The following is a 22,111-nucleotide window of genomic DNA, read 5'->3' as shown; positions in this document are numbered from 1 at the left end:
GCTAGCAGGTGAAGAAGGTGCAGGTGTAAGGGGATGCATTGAGGCAGTAGGAGTTACAGGGAATAGAATGCCGTGATCAGGAGGAAGAGGAGGGTCAGAAGACAGTAGGTGATTTGGAGGCTTGTGAGCTTTGAAAAGGGAGAATATCTTACGGTCGCAGGAAGAAGCTTGGTGGGAGGCCATCATTATGGTGATAGTTATAGTATTCTGATAAAGGATATGGGGAGAAGGAATGGAGGTTTCCCACTTTTATACCAGCATTATCTTTAGATGGAAATAATTTTCCTGCATTGTGAAAAAAATAAAACTTCATCGTCTTCAAGAGTTTTTTTTTTATGCGAGGAAGAAGGAACCAAAGGCCATGAGCCCGCAATAACAGTTACCTCCAAGAGAAAAACAAATACAAGAGAGAGCCAAAGTCAAGATCCGATCATTTCGAGATGCCTGGACACATTGCGTTTGACAGACTGGAGATCATAAGAAGCAGGAAATACAGACAAAGGGAGACAGTTCCAGAGTTGACATGTTGCATAAATGAAGGACTGGGAGTAACGGTTAACTCATGCATTTGAGAGTTGGACAGAAAAGGGATGAGAGTTTGGTGCTAGATGGGTGCTACACATCCATCGTAGAGGTGTAGGAATGCATGTAGACAGTTCAGAGGAGCAGTGACCATTGAAGTAGCGATAGAAAAGAGATAAAGATACAACAGTGCGGCGAAGAGACAAGGGTTGAAGGGAGTCAGTAAGAGGAGGAGAGTTAATGAGACTAAAAGCCTTTGACTCCACCATATTGGGAAGAGCTTCTTGTCGTGTTTTCTAGATCAATTGTACATATATTAGACTAGTGGACGAGCGGTTGTTATACGTGAGTAGTTTTGTAAGTAGATAATCTTCCTTCCCTTTTTGTTATGCAATGACAGGAGAGGTAAAGATTGTCTTCGAAAATATTAACAAAGTCTCTCACACACGAGTGTGAGAGCTACCTCCCTGTCTCGCTCTCTCTCTCTCTTCCACCCTCTCGCCCATATTGCTGGCCTTCTCCCTACTACCTGCCGGTTCTATGGCCAGTCTTCTTCTGAGCTCAGATTCCTACATTCTCGTCTAGCAGGGGTCGTGTCACGTGTGCTCTACTGCCGTGGAAGCTTCTAAAATACTGTATGTCTGTGTGTATGTACTGCTTCCGCTGCACGATCAACATTCCTTCACTTTAAGAGTTGCAAGCTAATTTCCCATTCCCACACCTTGTCCGGTGCTCTGTCTGTCTGTCTGTCTGTCTACCCATCATGCTTTCTGTTATGATTTGTATTTATAAATATGGAGTCCTAACATCGCTCGGTCACGCAGCTGGCGGTCCTCTGACAGCAGTCATCATTGACATATGCCTATCTATTAGTATATAATGTTCTTCACTCTTAATAAATAATAATGATTATAATGTTGTATGAATATAATATTGCAATAATCCAGTAATATTACATTTTAAACAAGTTGTATACATAATGGAATAAATGCACTATAGTTAAAATGATTGTATAACATGTTGTAAAATGTGTATGTATAACAGACATATCCATATAATTGTCCAATCATTACATTACATATTGAGTTATCCCTTTAGTAATGTCTAATGTTTCACCTAACTTGTGTGATGATTCTGGAAATAAAGAATTGTAGTAACATTGTATGAATTGTTACATAATATTGTAGTAACATTGTGGTAATGCATAACTATAACATTGTATTAACTGTTACATAATATTGTAGTAAGATTGTGGTAATGCATAACTATAACATTGTATGAATTGTTACATAATATTGTGGTAATGCATAACTGTAACATTATATGAATTGTTACATAATATTGTGGTAATACATAATTGTAACATTGTATGAATTGTTACATAATATTGTGGTAATACATAATTATAACATTATATGAATTTTTACTTAATATTGTGGCAATGCATAATTGTAACATTGTATGAATTGTTACATAATATTGTTGTAATGCATAACTGTAACAGTGTATGAATTGTTACATAATATTGTGGTAATACATAACTGTAACATTGTATGAATTGTTACATATCGTTTGTAGTTACATAATTGTAGAAAATGTAACACAATGCAATCGTTTGTCATTTCATAATTGTTACATATCGTTTGTAGTTATATAATTGTAGCAAGTGTAACATAATGCAATCGTTTGTCGTCACAAAATTGTAATAATTTCAGTCCTGACGTCACTAATCCAGTCATGCTGCGGTCGATGATAGTGATGATGTGCCATGCCACTGGCTCATGGACAACACTAATTTGCTTTTTGTTTCACTTATAGGAGTTTATGTGGTATTTTGGCATTTGTAGTAACACTTACACTAATTTTCATTTGTTTGTTATGTGATCTTACTGTATTTCTTTTTTTTTTTCTTTTTTTTTTTGTATGTATTGATTTTCTATGGTTGGTTTTTCTTCGTTTGACTAAGCTTTTTCGGTGTTGTCCAGGGTTGCATAATTGCTGGCTAATTCCCTTGGGACCCTTTTTTAAGGTTTAGTTTATATTGCACAGATATCACTGAAAATGACTTTATATAGCCCTATAATTTGTTATTTTATATAAAAAAATATATATACATTATATACAGTATTAACTATATACACTATATACAGTATTACCTATATACACTGACTTGTTGTTCACTTGTACCTATCGTGGCCAATATATGTGTCAGCAGTGTATGGAAAACTTTGTCTTCACGATTGTGTAGATGTTCTTCATTCTTGCTAACGTCCTTTGTGTTGGCCATTTTTATTTCTAGTTTTCCTTGTAACTTAATTTGTCTGTTTCCACTAGGTAACTTTAATTAATAAATGTTTAATACAGTTCTTTTGATCGCTCACTGAGCAGCTGTGATAGTATATTTTCTTGATTACTTTGTAGATGTAATAATGTATAGCTGTATGTATGAAACACGTATTTTATGTAGGTATAAATGGTAACACTCGTTGGTAGTAAATAAATGCTCTAATAAATGAATGAATATATACAGTGTAGAATATTTATTGTTGGTGATTATTTAGTGATTGAATTATGCAGATAATTGAAGTAGGTATGTGTACGTAAGTTGTAACTATACAGCACGTTTTATATGTCTATGCAAAATGTGTTGTCTATCACTGTGTATCGTGTAAATGAAGTAAGTATGTAACTCACTAGTTTTAACCGTGGTGGGAATGGTGTGAGTGGTGGTGTCACACACGAGTTGATTGACATGGCGTCGTCAACAAACACATATGGTGACATCGACTTTCCACACTGGTAGCTGTGGTGAGTAAATGAGTTGCGACGAGTAACTTGAGTGAAGATGAGTGAGTAAGATGAGTTGTGAATATGGGCTTGGTATTTGCTTTATCGTCTTGACCTTCTCGCACTCATGCATCAGTGGTGGAGGTTGGGTGGAGGTAGCAGAGAGAGGAGGGTGAGGTCAGGTGGTTGTGAGTTGTGAATCATGTATCGCTCTTTGTTTTTTTATTTTGTTTCTCTTTCTCGATGTATTCTCGGTCCTTTCCTCTTGTGATTTATTCGTTGTGGGATGAAGACTGCCGCTACTTGTAGGTGCGTGTAGAAGATTATTGAGATGTCTTGAGATTTGTTACTTGTAGTTGATCATAGATGGTTGTAGTACATTGGTTCATCATAGAAAATGGAAGATTGTTTGTATCAATATTTTGTTAAACTACTGGCAGGGCATCGTGTGACCTCTTCATCTCTACATCAGCATGATGATCGGGGAGACGGAGGGGGGGTAGGAGAGAATACTGTCAGGAGCTGGTTGTGAGTTGTTGGTTGTAAGAGGTATTGTTTGTTTTCGATCTTGATAATGTAGAATCAACTGTACACTCGTAGACTCGTAGGCTTGTAGACTTGTAGACTCATAGGCTTGTAGGCTTGTAGGCTCATAGGCTTGTAGACTCGTAGACTCGTAGGCTTGTAGCTTGTATTTTGTAGGACTTCACTGTAGAACTGAAGCTAATCTTGGTTAGAGCCTTGCCTGCTTTTGTGGAAATTCACTGTAGAATCGTAGACGAGGTTCGTACATTCGCTGCCGCCATATCTTACAGAAACTTTATAGAAACTTCATAGCTTCTTCTGGTGAAGTTTTATAGATCAGTTAAACATATATTAGACTCATGGACGAGCGGTTATTATATGTGAGTAGTTTTCTAAGTAGATAATCTTAATTCCCATAGTCATGCAATGACAGGAGAGGTAAAGATGAGTATGGAATTATTTTTATTTGTCTTGGAAAAATTAACAAAGTCTCTCACACACGAGTGAAATATAGAGTCCTGTTAGGTACATCCTTGTCTCACTCTCACTCTCTCTCTCTCTTCCACCCACTCGCCCATGTTGCTAGCCTCCTTCTCCCTACTACATGCCAGATCTATGGCCAGTCTCCTTCTGAGCTCAGATTCCTACATTCTCGTGTAGTAGGGGTCGTGTCACGTGGTCTACCGTGTGCTCTACTGTCGTGGAAGCTTCTAGAATACTGTATGTCTGTGTGTATGTACTGCTTCCGGTGCATAATCAACATTCCTTCACTTAAAGAGTTGCAAGCTAATTTCCCGTTCCCGCACCTTGTCTGGTGCACTGTCTATCTATCTATCCATCATGCTTTCTGTTATGATTTGTATTTATAATATGGAGTCCTGACAGGAGCGTCCCCACACATGAGAGTTGTACTCCACACAGGGGCGGATAAAACCCCTGTATAGAATCAAAAAATGTGCTGGGGTAAAGAAGGAATGGAGTCGGCTTAGCACACCTAATCTCTTGGAAGCAGATTTTACAAGAGATGTTATATGATCTTTCCAAGATAAGTCCTGAGTAAATGAAACCCCAAGCATGTTCAAGGATGATGTAGGATTAACCTGAATATTATTAAACATTAGTGGATATACCTGTGGAAGATTTTGTCAGGTTGATAGGTGTAAGAACTGAGTCTTAGATACATTAAAAACAACCAGATTATTTTTGCCCCAGACAGACATTAAGTATGCCATTGCCTCATCCCTTGTTTGTTGAAGTAACTGCTGAGATGAGCGTTGCTGGAACCTAATGGAAAGCTGAAGGGTGGAGTCATCAGAGTATGAGTGGATAGGGTTAGATATACAGCTTAGAAGGTCAGTGATGAATAAAAGGAAGAGTGTTGGCGATAGGTCAGAGCCCTGAGGAACACCACTGTTGATAGATCTAGGAGAAGAACAATGGCCGTCTACAACAGTGGCTATAGAATGACCAGAAAGGGAGCTAGCAATGATGGCACAGATAGAGGGATAGAAACCGTAAGAGGGCAGTTTGGAAATTAAAGATTTATGCCAGACTAGATCGAAAGCCTTTGAGATGTCAAGTGCAATGTCAAAGCTTTCGCCAAAGTCCCGAAAGGAGGATGACCAGGAGTCTGAAAGGTAAGTGAGAAGATCGCCAGTGGAGCATCCCTGACAGAACCCGTACTGACGATCAGAAAGAAGGTTGTGATATGAATGATGCCTTAAAAAATTTTGCTATTAACAATTGACTCGAAAACTTTTGAAATACAGGATGTTAAATCAATTGGACGATAGTTAGAGGGTTGGGAATGGTCACCCTTCTTTGGAACTGGCTGAATGAGAGCAAGAAGGAAAGGTACAAGGTTACAGACAAAGGCGAAAGAGTACCTAAGCAGGGTATAAGAACAGAGGCACAGTTCTTGAGAACAACAGAAGGGACTCCATCAGGTCCATATGCCTTGTTAGTATTGAGGCTAGTGATGGCAGAAAATACATCAGCTGAAGAAATTTTAGTATCAGCCATGGGGAAGTCAGAGGGGGAAAGTGATGGAGGAACAGCACAGGCATCGTCTAAGGTGGAATTGGAAGAGAAAGTCTGAGCGGAAAGATCTGGTTTATCAGTGGAAGAGATAGCTACAGAACCATCGAAGTAGAAAAGAGGAGGGAAGGATCATGAGGTAAAGTTGTTAGAAAGTTTTTTGGCAAGATGCCAGAACGAGCGGGAAGAATTCAGTTTGGAGAGTTTAGAGCATTTAGTACGGATGAAATTATTTTTAGCAGTGAAGGACAGACTTAGCACGATTCTGGGCAGAAACGTAAAGATGATGTGATTCAGGGATGGGTTGGTTCCGGTACCTTTTGTTGACCTTCTTCTTGTTGTGGACAGCATAAGTAAAAGCATGATTAAACCAAGGCTTTCTTGCATTAGACAAAGGATACGAGAAAGGAATGTATGTTTCCATGCCCGAAAGAATAACCTCTGTAATGCGTAAGGCACAGTCAGATGGCTCCCAGTCATGGAAACAATAATCATTCCATGGAAAATCAAAGAAGTACTGCCTGAGGGCCTCTCAATCCGCAGCTCCAAAGTGCCACAGATGACTTTTCTTTGGAGGGACCACAGGATGTACCGGAATGATAGGACAGGTTAAGGTGATAAGGTTGTGATCGGAGGAGCCCAACAGAGAGAAAAGACTAACAGTGTAATCAGAAGGATTAGTTGTAAGAATGAGGTCAAGTATGTTGGAGCTCTCTCCAAGGCGGTCTGGGATACGAGTAGGGTACTGTACAAGCTGCTCTACGTCATCAAGGATAGAAAAGATGTAGACTTGTTCAGCAGATGAATCAGTGAAAGAAGAGGAAAGCCAAAGATGGTGGTGAACATTGAAATCTCCTAGAATGGAGATTTCAGAGAAAGGAGAAATGGATAGAATATGTTTCAACGTTGAAGTAAGATAGTCAAAGAATTTTTTTGATAGTCAGTAGAATTAGGGGATAAGTAAACAGCAGAGATATATTTAGTCGAGAGAGTGACAGGAAAGCCGATGCCAGAGTGTAGAGAATTCAGAAAAATCGAGTTCTGGAACACGAGAGCAAGATAAATGGTTGCATATATATACACAACATCCACCTTTGGCTTTGAAATGAGTATAGAGAAAGTAGGAGGATACAGAAAAGGGTTTGCTGTTTGTTGCCTCATACAGCTGAGTCTCAGTTAGAAAAAGGTGAGGTTTAGAGAAGGAGAAGTGGTGCTCAACAGAGCAAAAGTTAGAGGAAAGGCTGTGAATATTGCAAAAATGAAGAAGTGAGTTAGACAGTGGTTCCAGGCAGCTCAAGTCGTCACCGGGAGAGGGGCGGAAGGTGGGGGCATTTATGGTTCCCTCCACCCTGGGGACTCCGAGGCTGAGTGTTGAGTAGCCATGATTTTTTTTTTTAATTTTGGAAAAGGAAGTGTTGTGTGTACTGTGCATGTAGTTTGGTGTAGATAGATAGAGAAATTTGTATTGGAGAGCACGCTGGCCTACTCTTTGTGTTACTGAGACACTGAAAAAGATCAGAAAAGGGGGATGGTCCGGAACTAGTCCTGAGGGCTGATGAAACATTAGCTCCAGCTCTCCCTGTCATCAGCTTTCCATACACCTCAGTAGTACTGCCCTGCTCGACTGGTGCTACAATTCTTTCAAAATCTTTCAGTGTGGAAGCAGCTCCTACGCTTACTTGAGTAAAATAAAACATATGCAAAAGATTGGCATCTTTAAGGGGAGAAGAGAGATAATTCTTTTTCTGTGAGTGTTTCTCTTCCATTGGAAAGAATTACTTTATGGAACAATAAATTATACAGTTAATACAAGTAGTCCGTCAGGGGGACAAATGCAATGAAGGAAGCTACTTCTACTTCCTACTGAATAGAAATGTTTCCTTAACTGAGTCACAGGGGATGTCCATTTTGATTGAACATTTGCTATAGATGGTCGATTTTAATGAAAATTATTTACACCTCTGGTTGTGAATGTGTTGCAAGTAGTGTCATTTTTATTTTCAATTTGACTTTTTTTTTTTTTTTTTCATTCCTGTACCACTAGATACTACTTGATGTAAGGGAGACCTACCATTTTAAAACCTTAGACTGCAATGGACCTTATGGAAGGTCTGTGCAGTGCTGTGACAGACCTTCCAGAACATGGTACGAATTTTGGTATTTTCCACACTAGATTATTCCTGTCTAACTCTTGATTATGCTTGAAGAACGGGTCACGTGGTTCCCTCTTAGGTTGCAGGAAGTACTGCACTAGTCAATCTGCCCCTGGCCATCAATGAGTTAGGAGAGTGCCCAATTTCCCTCAAATACCCCCTTTTCACCACAACCCAGCCGGGAGGGAAGCAAGCTCAGCCACTTCAGTGGCACAGCATATTGCCAAGCGACAATTCTAACATCACTGCCAGAAGGGAGGAGATGGAATTGAGGAGAATATGGCTATATCTGCAGCACGTGATCCTGCCTGTCTGTACTCTGCCTTGCTTTTCCATACCCTATCCTACCTTTCCCTGCCATGCCTTGCCTTCCCGTAACCTCTTCCCTCTCTCTCTCGTCACACTACTCTTTATCTCACTAATCTACCCTGCATTTCCCTATCGTACCTTACTACTCTGGCATTGCCCTTCTTCACCCAATCCTGACTTTTCTTAACCTATCCTGCATCTTCCTACTCTGCCCTGCCTTCTCTACCCAAACCTGTCTTTTCCTGTCGTACCCTTCATCTCCGTACTCTACTATGCATTTCCCTATGCTACCCTGCCTTTCCCTGCCATGCTTTGGCTTTCCCTACCTGCATCTCCTGTCCAAATGTGTATCTCCCTAATCCATCCTGGCTTTCCCTTCCCTACTCTGCCTTTCCCTACCATGTTTTGTCTTTCCTTAGTCTACCATGGCCTTCCATGCCATGCCTAGAATTTCCGCAACCTACTTTTCCTTTCTTCACGCAGAGGACAAGTGAATTTTTTAGGAGGTTACGTGAATATGTGTAAAGACCCTGTTGGAGACAATAGTGTGTGGCAGCAGTGCTCTACACACTAGTGAAAGTGACTGTGACGCCCACTACAAAGTTATATGACAAGAGATACATACTGACAGAGAAAGAAAATGAATGCGTTCATAACAGGCAGTAGAAAAAATAAGTAAATAAATGTCCTTTTGGTGTTGTCATGCATTATATTTTTCGTTCATGTGGCATCTCTGGAAAACTATGTTACTTCAATATGTTATAAGTTTTAGAAACGACACTAATTGATGTTTTAGTGAGAAAATGGCAAAAATATGAGGAAAATGATATGTTATCATGTCGATTACAATTATCTCATGTGGCATGTTAGTGGTATGTGTACTGCTGCCATGTCTTGCCCTTCCTTAACATTCCCCGCCTTCCCCTACTATGCTTTGCCTTTTCCTGCCCTACCCTGCTGGCAATAACCTTGGGGGTGAAGAACTATGAAATGTGTTAGGAAAATGAGCATATACGATGTGTTGTCAACTCGATTACAATTACATTGACGTGGCATGTTTAGCGGTGAGTGTACAGCTTGTGATTTTGCTCTTATATATTACGTCCATAGTCACAATGCATTGCAATATGTCACTCCATCATTGAAAATTTGTGAATAACATTATTTTTGATGTTATCAAGCATGAAAGTCATCTCCCTAACTTTCATGTGGTGTAGCAGCCACTTGCTACACTCGTACTTCCTTACAGCAAAAAAGTTAAATAAAAAAAAGTAAATAAATAAATAAATAAAAAGAAAACATTAAATAATAAACACCTTCGTCCCTTGATAACCTATGAACCTCCAGTTTCTTTCAAAGGTTTGTGGAAAGATTCAGCTCTGACATAAATGCAGGCATGTGTGCTTACGAATGCACCTTATTTTTACATGTATGTCGCACCAGGGACGTGGGTTACAACACCTCCATAGCTTAAGGGTTAAAAAAGTAGCAGGTTTCTGATAAGAACTTAAAATCTCAACCGTAGGAGAAGTTAATACTTTCTTCTGGGTTTATGTAGTGTTAGAGAGAGAGAGAGAGAGAGAGAGAGAGAGAGAGAGAGAGAGAGAGAGAGAAAGAAAGACAGACAGACAGACAGACAGACAGAGACGGAGACAGAGAAAGAGAAAGAGAGAGAGGAAATGAAAGTACATCAGTTAAAAAATAATACTACAACACTTCCCTCTTTGTTGGAAACCATCATTGTCAGGGATTTACCTGAACAAAGCACACACACACACACACACACACACACACACACACACACACACACACACACACACACACACACACACACACACACACACAGTTGTGTACACAGCACCCTACCTAAGTGGCACAAATGTCACCTCTGCACGTTACAGTAATTAAGCCAGCCTCACCACCACACCCGCTTCTGTTGAGGACAGAGTTATACTACTGCTACAGCTAGAGCCTCTGTCACTACTCCTACATCTGTACAATTTAGCACTACTCGTATGCCCTTTACACCTACACCATGTACACTTACACGTACACCAACTACACCTGTACAGGTTAATATTCTTCCAATACATATTTACTTCTATATTGACAATCACTACACGTACCGTATACCCTTAAACCTATACTCATTATGCTTAAATTTCCCTGTTGACACCCACTATACCTGCACCTTCACACCTACACCCATTGCACCTACATATAAGCATCTATAACCACTACTACCACTCTTTACCTACTTCAATACACCTGCACATATACACCTTCACTCACAACCATTACATTTCCTCAGTCTACACTTTCATTCACTATACTTTCGCTGACTACAAATATAAACAACCGCTACCACGCATGTACACCTTCATCTACTATCATTACACCTTCACCCACTAGCAGTATACCTACACCTACAACACTTACACTACTGTTAATGCTGCTCCACTGATGTTACAACACGCCACATAATACACTCATACAGAACAGCCACACACTACACCCACACAGTATGTCCATACAACACACCCACACATTACACTCTCATAATAAACCAGCCCAGTACACTCACAGGATACACATATATAATACACCCACACATTACACCCACTCAATATACCCACACAATACACTCCCCCCACACACGGTACCATCCGAGGTCTTACTATTTATGTTACTGTTACTGCTAATACCACTGGGCTACCACCTCTTGTAGTACAAATGGAATTACTGTTATCGCTTCTACTAACACTTCTTACCTGTACTATACCACTGACAACTGTTGGCAACACTACGATCATTCTTGGCAATAAAAACTGAGGTTTGCTTATCATCATCGCTGCAACTATAAAATTTGTCATTCATATTTGCTTCATCAGTAACATTTGTGCAATTATCATTGTAAGGTTTATTTTGATAAACTTCTGGTTATCATAATGGTAAGTACTATTACTAGTATTATCCTCCTCATCATTTACACATCCATTTTATTTAATACGCTGGGTAGTACCGGACACGAACACAAAGGTGTGAGAGGCTGTTGAGAAAAATATCCCCATATGTAGCTGATTATAGAAAATACCGAGAGTTGTCTAAAGTAATGTATTTGTTACTGCGTTGCAGTTATATCCCCCCTTCGTGTTTTTTTTTTATATCCTCTTTCCCTTTTATAAATTAAGCTACTACAATGTCTATAATACTGCCAAACCCAATACATATCACTCAAGTTATTTTTCAACCAAAAATCTGAAGTATGGTATTCATTTTGTTGGTTTGTGAAGTATCTTGGAAAGACAGCAGATTTTTTTCACACCTCCAACTCCTTCAAAACAATTATGGCTTTTTTGCTAATGTTCTTACTGTTACTAGATTTTCTTCTACCTTACTTGGGTATCCTGTTGTATTGAGGATGAAGATGGCTGTATCAAAACACTCCAGTCCCATAATTCTTTCTTTAATTAAGCCATATATCTTGAATGAAATAAAAATCTAACAATTTGTCTAAAAGCCAGACGATTCATTCCCGTAAGGGGAAGCCAGGCTCAAATCGCCTTAATGTCACCCTGTTTTCCTTTTTTCTGCTCCAACCCAACTCACACCCCTCTCTCTTATATACCTCTCCACTCCATTCTTCCACCACATCCTCGGTTTCCCTCTCCCTCTCCTACCCGCCACCCCACTCACATACTGTACTGTATACTCTCCTCGTCAGTCTACCACTTTCTATCCTCTCCAGGTAGCCAAACTACCTCAATGTATTTCTCCTATCGGTTTCTATTACAGCCACACCACAACACTTTTTCACTTCCTCATTCGTCAGGATATCTCTCCTTTAAACTGCATGTGCTCCCCTTAAATAACTCATTTCCTTTGCACTCACTCTTGATTTGAGTCCTTCCAACAAGGTACAAGCTTCGCTTTCATAATTTAGAGTGGGTATCACAATACTACCATTCACCGGCTTTTTTACTCTCATGCTTACTACCCTATGTATTATCACTACTTTCAGTGAACCAACAATCTTTCTTCCCTGTTGCACCCTTGCATGCACTTCATCCTCGAAACTTCCATCCTTACTCATCACACGACACCAAGTACCTTAATGCACTCACTTCTTCCATCTCCTCACTATCCAACCTTCCTGTGAATTCACTTTTCACATACAAACTTTCCCAAACTCGCTCACCAAGCCTTGGAGTTCCGGATCGTCGTCACTTAACAATAATATGCAAACAACAAAACAGGAAGTTTCCAAACACTGCCTTCTCTCATTAGGGTCACTCCAACAGCCACTGTATCTCCTTTATAACTCCACCCACATACAAATTGAACAGCCATTAACCCGCCACATCCCGACCACTTTTCCACCACTGACTCCCCCCAATCCCGACCATTTTTGGAAAAAAAAATTTTTGGTTCAAACCTTCGCTTTTGGTGAGAAACATCGAAAATTCATAGAGAAATCACTCACCTGAGGTTTAAAATACTCGATCCAGGTAGTAGTACCTCCTTACCTTACAGGGTTTTCTATCAGGCTGGCTGCAAAGAAAACGAGTTCCATGGGAGGATAACTATTCCACACCACTCACAAACGGTATTTATTTATTTATTTGGTACGAATTTATATGTAGTACAAGAGTATATTGGTTTTCAAATGGTAATATAGGCATTATAAGCATTGTTTCACTCACTAACTCATCACCTTTCCTGACCTTTTTTTTTGCCACATTACCTGATCATCATTTCTGACTGTTTCTTCCTCTAATGTTTGTCCTCCACATTGTCATCGATTGGGGAATCACTCTGGCCCTGAATTTTGTACAGTGGCATGACATGGCTTACCTGGCCAGGTCACTGATAACAGGTGAATTGCTGAGAAAAGGGCATGCAGGGGGAGGAGGTCATGCTGGGTAAGGCATTTTCTCTGCCTGGCATCTTGTAGAGGAAGGTGTCCCGTGTATACATTCCAAAAATCTATCTATCTATCTATTGCCTGACGCCTCAATCCCGTTTGGGGTGGCCACAAACAAATCGCCTCCAAGTCGCCCTGTCCCCCGCCATTTCACTGCCCTGCTCCCAACTCACACCCCCCTCTCTCATATACCTCTCCACCCCATCCCTCCATCTCATCCTCGGTCTCCCCCTCCCTCTTCCACCCTCCACCTCACTCACATACACTCTCTTTGTCAGTCTTTCACCCTCCATCCTCTCCACATGGCCAAACCACCTCAGTGTGTTCCTCACAACACTTCCTATCACATCCACATCAACACCACAACGTTCCTTTATATCCTCATTCGTCAGCCTGTCTCTCCACGTGACTCCACAGGCTCCTCTTAAATAACTCATTTCCCACTGCTCTCACTCTTGACTTGTGTCCTTCCAACAATGTCCAAGCTTCACTTCCGTACGTTAGAGTTGGTATCACAATACTGTCATGTAGTAACTTTTTTACTTCCATGCTCACTTCCCTGTTTCCTATCACTGCTTTCAAGGAACCAGCAACCTTTCTTCCCTGCTGTACCCTTTCAAGCACTTCACCCTCCAAACCTCCATCCTTACTCATCACACTACCCAAATACTTAAACGTACTCACATTTTCCAATTCCTCACCATCCAACCTCGCTGTACATTCACTGACTTCACCTCTCTCAAAGACCATCACTTTACTCTTCCCTACATTCACCTTTAAGTTCCGTTTCTTACACACTCTCTCAAACTCATCCACCAAGCCTTGCAGCTCCCCTTCGTCTTCACTCAACAACACAGTATCATCTGCAAACAACAGTACAGGGAGTTTCCAAACACTATCCTCTCTCACCAGGGCCACTCCAACATCCACTACCCTACCTTGTACCTCTTTTATTACCCCATCCATGTACAAATTGAACAGCCATTAAGATATGATGCATCCCTATTTCAGTAGAACATTTAGATAGAAAAATTCACTCAGTTCATCATCCACATTCATTGCAGCCCTAGGGCCCTCATACGAGTACAGACTCGTCACGATGTTCAGTAGCTTCCCATGTAGTAAAAATATTCTTCATATTTTCCACATTCCCTGTCCATCCACTCTGTCTTATGCTTTCTCCAAATCCACGAAAGCCGCATACAACTTCTTTCCCCTCTCTAATAACTTCGCATTTACACACTTTAGCACAAGTATCTGATCTACAGAACCTCTTCCCCTCCTAAAAGCTCCCTGTACTTCTTCAAATAATTCATCTCTTACTTCCCTTACTAAGTCTGTTAATATCCTATCATATACTTATCCTATCACCTTAAGAGGACAAATGCTCCTGTGATTTATCACACTTTTTTTTTCATTTCATTTGTACAGAGAAATATTTATACCTGACATCCAATCCTCCACTACTCTAGCTTCCTCCCAGGCCAATCTGCACATTTTCCATATCCATCCTACTACTATCTCTCCCTTATCCTTCAGCATTTCATCACACACTTCAATTCCTGGGTCTTTCCCCATTTTGACTTTCTCCATTGCTTCCACTACCTCCATCCTACTGATCTCTTCCTCCCTTCTCATCTCCCCCTTCTCCCAGCCATTCCCTAGCTATTTATACTCTCACTACTTTCATTCTCTCTGTTTAACAATTCTTTTAAGTGTCCTCTCCATCTTTTCGCAATTTTTCATTTTCTCACCAGCAGTCTGCAGTTTTTACAATTCACTCCCTTACTACCATCTTTACCACCCTGTCTAACTCTCCTTACCTCCTTCCAGGACATTTTCTGTGATTCCCTCCACTTTACACGAGAATTTCTTCCAAACTCCTCATCCACTCACATCTTATTCTCTCTATCTAACCTTTCCACTTCTCGGCTCCTCTCTACATATAGCTCTCTCTCTCTCAGCTTCCTCCATGTCTCTGATTCTTATCCACTTACTGCATGTTTTCTTCTTTTGCGCCACAGGTTGTCTCACGTCTTCATTTTGCCATGTTGTTCCTTGCACCTCCTTTCGCCTTCGCCTCATCCCACATACCACCTCATATCATACATATGCTAATCTACACAGATTCCTTCTGTTACCTTGCACGGACCTTCCACCTCCCTAATCTGCTCCAGATCATTTTAACCCAATCGCTCCTCCATTTATCTCTTCTATTTGGCTCATTTTTCATCTTTCAACAACCTTTCTATCCCCTATATATGAGCTGGTTCCCCCTGCCCTTGTCTTTTTATTTTTGCATTGTATTTGTACCCTGACTCTCACCACCACCAAGTGCTAGTCAGAGAGTCCATCTCCCCAATGCTTGTGTATTCTCGTATCTGTTACATACCTTATCATTCTTTCATTCACGTACACTTACACATAATCAGTTATCGCCTTCTGTTCAATCAGCTCGCCACTCACTCTCCTTGTATACCTGTGCGTCATGGACTGGCTATCACCAACTCCCTCCCCGTTCAGTTGTCCATTTGAGCACTTCCATTCTCATCCATTTCTGCAGTGACACCCCACTCATCATTTACTCCATCCACCTTCACAATCCCTACTTTTCCATTCATATCTCTAATCAAAAACACTACCACTCCCGTCAAGATTATAGATGCATGTTTCCACATTTTCCCAGAACTCTTCTTTCACTCTGCTTGCAGTACGTCACCATACAGAAGGGATTGATATTGTTACTCTAGTTTTGACACCGTTGTTTTTAACGCTTGTTATTTATCTGGTAACTTGACTACGTTTCCACAAAATTGTCTTTCAGCTATACTATGGTTACTAGAATAACACAAGGTCAAATGTGGGCAGGGAGCACAGCAACGCCACATCCCAAACTTTGAACTTGATCCGTGACGTTAATTTTATATACATCCTCACCAAAGTTATATCTGCACATCTCACACTAACACACATTGTACATTACATGCTGTTTTATTCCGACTGGGTCAGACATTCATGAGATATGTCATTTCCATATACACATACTAACAAACAAAGATGCATAGAATCTATCTCGGGCAAAATAACTAACGTCCTCGGCATCGCAAACAAAACATTTTAACACCCCAGGTAAAATATGGTATTCTTCACCTACACCACAACCACTATAGTTCATCACCACAGCCACAACAAAAATAAATGTAGCTTGAGAATACCCATCACCTCCACCCAACACTCGCAAATCAGAAATACCACCACAATACCCATCATCATTACATCACCAGCACAAAACTCCGTAACTCCCAAGTCACCAAAGTTTTCACCAGCACCAGCACCACCACCACAACCACACCACCACCAATGCTACAGCTATAAACACAAACCCCCTAAGCACCACCGAAACAACCACAAGAAGCGGTGCGGGCACAGTAGATCGGTCCCCGACAGTCACTTTAGTACCGACGTATAAACACAACAGGATGTCTTGTCAAAGATGTCACATATCAAACTTGGAGTATGTCGGGTGAAAATTGACGATTTTATGTCCATTTGAAATGATAAGCCCAACCCATCTATCATTGACCCCCCTACCCCTAACTGAGGGATGACACCCCCTGGTGTAATGAGGCAAGTTATAGGAAACAGATTTGAAAGATGCGCCTTTAGGTTTTGGTTTCATGGCCACGTGACGAATATGAAAGGAGTTATGGCGAAAAAAACTATTTTTACATTTTACATTTTTTAAGCCAAAGGCCTGGGCCTTGGCCTAATTTGATCAGAAGGTCATAGCCCAACATATCTGTAATGTTGGTTAAGTCGCACAAGTAGTTTTCACGTAAAGTTGTTAACAGACAGTAAGAGAGAAAAACAAACAGACAGACAGACAAACCGAGTGAAAATAATTCCCGTCCCCGAACCCCTTCGGGCTGGGGATGGGTAATAAAAACCAAAACAACACCACAGCTACCAACATAACTCTCACTATTACAACACAAAAAACAGCGCCTATCGCCATCGCAACTACCAACACAATACCCAGCACCCTCACCACTATCATAACTGGAAGAACAAAACAACACCAAAGAAAACAACAATTTCTGCAACTAATTCAAAATAACACAGAATCCAACACACCACAATCCCATTTCTGCCATTTTCCCAAGCACGTTGGTTAGATCTTTAGAAGACGCGGGTGTTTCCCTAAAGGATAATGTTATGGACCACAAGACTCTTGTATCTGTATTTCCTATGAACTCAATTGTGCACAGCAACACCAAAACTCCCACGGCCACCACCAAAACTTCCAGCAGAAGAAGACAACTAGCACCACCACTTTCTCACCGCAAGAATTTCAGCTTTAAAAGGAAGTGTGTTCAAACTTTACTCGAGGAACCCACCCATCGTGCTCCTCAACTCTCAGGGGTGGCAGGAGGGTGTCAGGCAGAGGAACAGTGAGGGAGGAATGAGGTTAAGCAGGGAAGGAGACGGTGAGATATGGAGCTGTTTGAGCCAGGTGAAAAAATATGTAGATTGACAAAAAAAGGGAGTGAGAGAACAGAATGAGACACTGCAAAACCAAATGGGTGTTTGATACAGCACGTTTGTTCTACCATGAGGTGAGTTCCAAACCCCCTTCAGCTTATTTGACGAATAAATGGAGTTAACGGGTGGATTTGATTAGAAAATGGGATTCTCATTTCATTTCTGCCTCGTACCTTTACCTCATCTAATTCATGAAAACGCGACTTCTTTAAGTTGGGGAAGCACCTTAGTTCCGTCATGTAAATCCAACTATGAGCGCAGATCAAAGGGAAGCAGGAGGGATATGGCAGGGTTGGACAGAGAGGAGACACGGTGTGGCAAGTAAAGAGGAAGACTGTGTCAGAGTGAAGGGAAAAGTCCATGCGAAGTAGGTGGGAAGGAGAACAGATACATGAAGGAAAAGAAGAGGCAGAGCTAGGTCAGTGAGGAGAGGTAGGGTGAGGCAGGTGGGAAGAGACAAAGAGGGTGATGTAAACTGAGAGAGAGAGAGAGAGAGAGAGAGAGAGAGAGAGGTATAGGTCGAGTCTTTCATAGGAGGAATCTGACGGTGATCGGAGAATAAGGGATAACCCTGAGGCAAGTTGGTATGTCACGAAGAGGGTTTTGAAGGGGGGTTGAGTAATGTTAGTGGGAAAGAGTGTGTGTGTGTGTGTGTGTGTGTGTGTGTGTGTGTGTGTGATGGCGGAGAGGCATATAAGTGGGCGGAAATAAAATGTTATTGTTCAAGGAACTGTACATAAGACACAGAAAAATATCCCCATTCATTAATGGATTTAGTTATAGTAAAAAGTAAGTATCCGTTCAGCCACGAAATCAGGTATAATCTGCAACATAATTCGAGGAACCACGTGCGTAGTTATAAATGGTTATAACTGCTGCGTGGATAGGCGAACCAACCTTTCTTGTTTTGAAACAATGCACAAGTGAGTTGTTTTGTTGTAAAATATTAATCTTATGGTAATGGATGCCTAACATATCCCTTTGCAAAAACAAGTTATTAGATAGCGTATACCGGTAAACAAAAACATTTCAGTAAATCCCTCTCTCTCTCTCTCTCTCTCTCTCATAATCTTGCCCATGCTTTAACTTTCCCTTCCTACCTTTTACCACCAATTGCTCTGCTTGCTATTCCTCTTCCCCTCCTCTCGCCCCCTCGTTTTATGAGTATATGCACACAGTCTCCGTATCCTTCACTACCTGAAAAGGATGGAAGTGGGAGAACAAAGGAAGTATCTTCATAGTAAACAAAATGTCAGTGCGTGGGTATAATTCCTTCTCCTCCTTCTCCTCCCCCTTATCATCATCATCCAGACCTCCTTTTCACACCAAAGTGGAATGAGGCAAGGTCCAGAGCGCCAGGAAAAAAAAAAAAAAAACTATAATGATATACTAACCAAAATTGCCCGACCTAACACGCCACACTCCCATTCACTTACCATTCAAGCCTCCGGAAGCCTGATTCAGCCTGAGAGGTCAAAAAATATTCTGCGTTTCGCTTCACACCATTATTATTACCATCTCTCTGACCACATTTTCTGCTTTTATAAGTTGAGGCCTTAGGTCGAACAGATATATGGGAGGAAAAGAACTGTTACCACATACCTAAGGAAACAGGCTATCCATCCATTTACCCAGTATTATCACACAGTGTAAATACACAGTTTAAAAAACACTTTGTCTAATATAAAATTTTTAAGAATCACAGGGAAAATATATTCTCTCTGACATGAAAAAAGACCTTTTCAAGTACCGTATTTTGGGATAAAAGCGACCGACGATTTAATTTATCTTACCGGGCAGCGGTTATATTACATTTGCTAATATGAGAACATCAAACTCCCTAGCTGGTGACTGGTGTGGAGAGCTGAGGGGAATATACGAGTACAGGGCGTTGGAGGGAGGGGGGAGGGAAAAATATGAAAAACGAAAGGAAGAAGGGGAGAGATATGCTTGATTAATCAAGGTGAGTGGAGAAGGAAGAGGAAAGGAAGAGAGTATGCGTTGAGGAGGAGGGGGTGGCGGTGAGGGAACAAAGGGGGAATTTGTGGTGTAGGAAGGGAGAGAAGGGAATATGCGTGGTGCAGTGATAAAAGTATATAAGGGGGTCGAAGTGTGCTGATGCGAAAGGGAAAGCTAAGTGTTTGGAAAGCGGAAGTATATTAAAATGAGAGAGAGAGAGAGAGAGAGAGAGAGAGAGAGAGAGAGAGAGAGAGAGAGAGAAGTAAGGAGTACTGAGAGTTTAAAATTGCAGTCAAAAAGGGATTAGAGAGAGACAATTACCCTGAAGAGGATTTTGAAAGAATGTGAGATTATCTTCTTCGGAAGAATTGTGTGTGTGTGTGTGTGTGTGTGTGTGTGTGTGTGTGTGTGTGTGTGTGTGTGCCATGGTGGGGAGGCAGATATTTACATGGAACTAAAATGTCATCCTTAAGATTTGTGCATACATCATAAAAAATAATTTCCATTTATTCCTCTTCAGGGTAATTGTCTCTCTATAATCCCTTTTTGACTGCAATTTTAAACTCTCAATACTCCTTACTTCTCTCTCTCTCTCTCTCTCTCTCTCTCTCTCTCTCTCTCTCTCTCTCTCTCTCTCTCTCTCTCTCATTTTAATATACTTCCGCTTTCCAAACACTTAGCCTCTGACTCCACCTTATTGAGATGAGCTAAGTGTTTGGAAAGCGGAAGTATATTAAAATGAGAGAGAGAGAGAGAGAGAGAGAGAGAGAGAGAGAGAGAGAAGTAAGGAGTATTGAGAGTTTAAAATTGCAGTCAAAAAGGGATTATAGAGAGACAATTACCCTGAAGAGGATTTTGAAAGAATGTGAGATTATCTTCTTCGGAAGAATTGTGTGTGTGTGTGTGTGTGTGTGTGTGTGTGTGTGTGTGTGTGTGTGTGTGTGTGTGTGTGTGTGTGTGTGTGTGCCATGGAGGGGGAGCAGATATTTACATGGAACTAAAATGTCATCCTTAAGATTTGTGCATACGTCATAAAAAATAATTTCCATTTATTCACGGACACAGAGTAATACTGACTAAACGTTCAAGATACAGATAAACAAATTAGCGCATACATGCAAAGAAACAATTAAAACTGATTATAAAGCTTGTATATTAACCACAAACATTTTGTTGGAACCAGTGTACAAGTAACATTGTGTTGGTGTTTATTTTTAGTTTATACATACCATACATGGTTAGTTCCAAAGAAGATAATTAGTGTACAGAACTGAAAAAAAACATAGCATCTCTCTCTCTCTCTCTCTCTCTCTCTCTCTCTCTCTCTCTCTCCCCTTTTCGGCTGTAGATGGATGTTTTTTTTCGACCTTGTTTGTTGCTCATATTCTCTGTACGACTACATTCTTTCCTTGCGTCTTCCTCCCTGTCCATTCCTGATATCCTCCCTTAATGTCCCTGCCTCCATCTCCTGTGGCTCTTATCTCGTCCCTCATTTAGCTCCTCTATTTTGTCTTTCTCGAAGTCTTCTCCCCCTGCTTTGCTGCATTCTTTCATCCATGCACACTTTCCTACTTACTCTCCTTTGATTTCAGTTTTATTTTTTATGTGAGAAAGAAGAAACCAAAGGCCACGAACCCGCAATAACTGTTCTCTCCAAGGAAGAACAAAAAACAAGAGGGAGCCAAATTCAAGATCCGACCATTTCCAGATACCTGGACACACTGCATTTGAAAGGCTGGAGATCATAGGAAGCAGGAAATACAGACACAGGGAGACAGTTCCAGAGATGACCTGTCGCATAAATGAAGGACTGGGAGTAACGGTTAATTCATGCATTAGAGAGTTGGACAGAAAAGGATTGAGAGTTTGCTGCTAGACGGGTGCTACTCGCCCGTTATAGAGGTGGAGAAATGCATGCAGACAGTTCAGAGGAGCAGTGACCATTGAAGTAGCGATAAAAAAGAGGTAAAGATGCAACAGTGCGGCGAATAGACAGAGGTTGAAGGGAGTCAGTAAGAGGAGGAGAGTTAATGGGATGAAAAGCCTCTGACTCCACCTTATTGAGATGAGCTGTATGTGGGCAGCCTCCCCACACATGAGAGTTGTACTCTAAAAAGAGGCGGCTAAAACCCCTATATAGAGTCAACAATTGTGTAGGGGTAAAGAAGGAATGGAGTCAGCTTAGCACACCTAATCTCTTGGAAGCAGATTTGACAAGAGATGTAATATGATCTTTCCAAGATAAGTCCCGAGTAAATGAAACCCCAATCATTTTCAAAGATGATGCAGGATTAAGCTGAGTACTATTAAACATTAGTGGGTATACCTGTGGAAGATTTTGTCAGGTTGATAG

This window comes from Coenobita brevimanus, chromosome 13 (assembly GCF_032717465.1).
Source record: "Coenobita brevimanus isolate Jiangsu-jjx chromosome 13, ASM3271746v2, whole genome shotgun sequence".
NCBI lineage: Eukaryota > Metazoa > Arthropoda > Malacostraca > Decapoda > Coenobitidae > Coenobita > Coenobita brevimanus.
The sequence above is the reverse complement of the archived record's forward strand: the minus strand, read 5'-3'. Positions refer to the sequence as shown.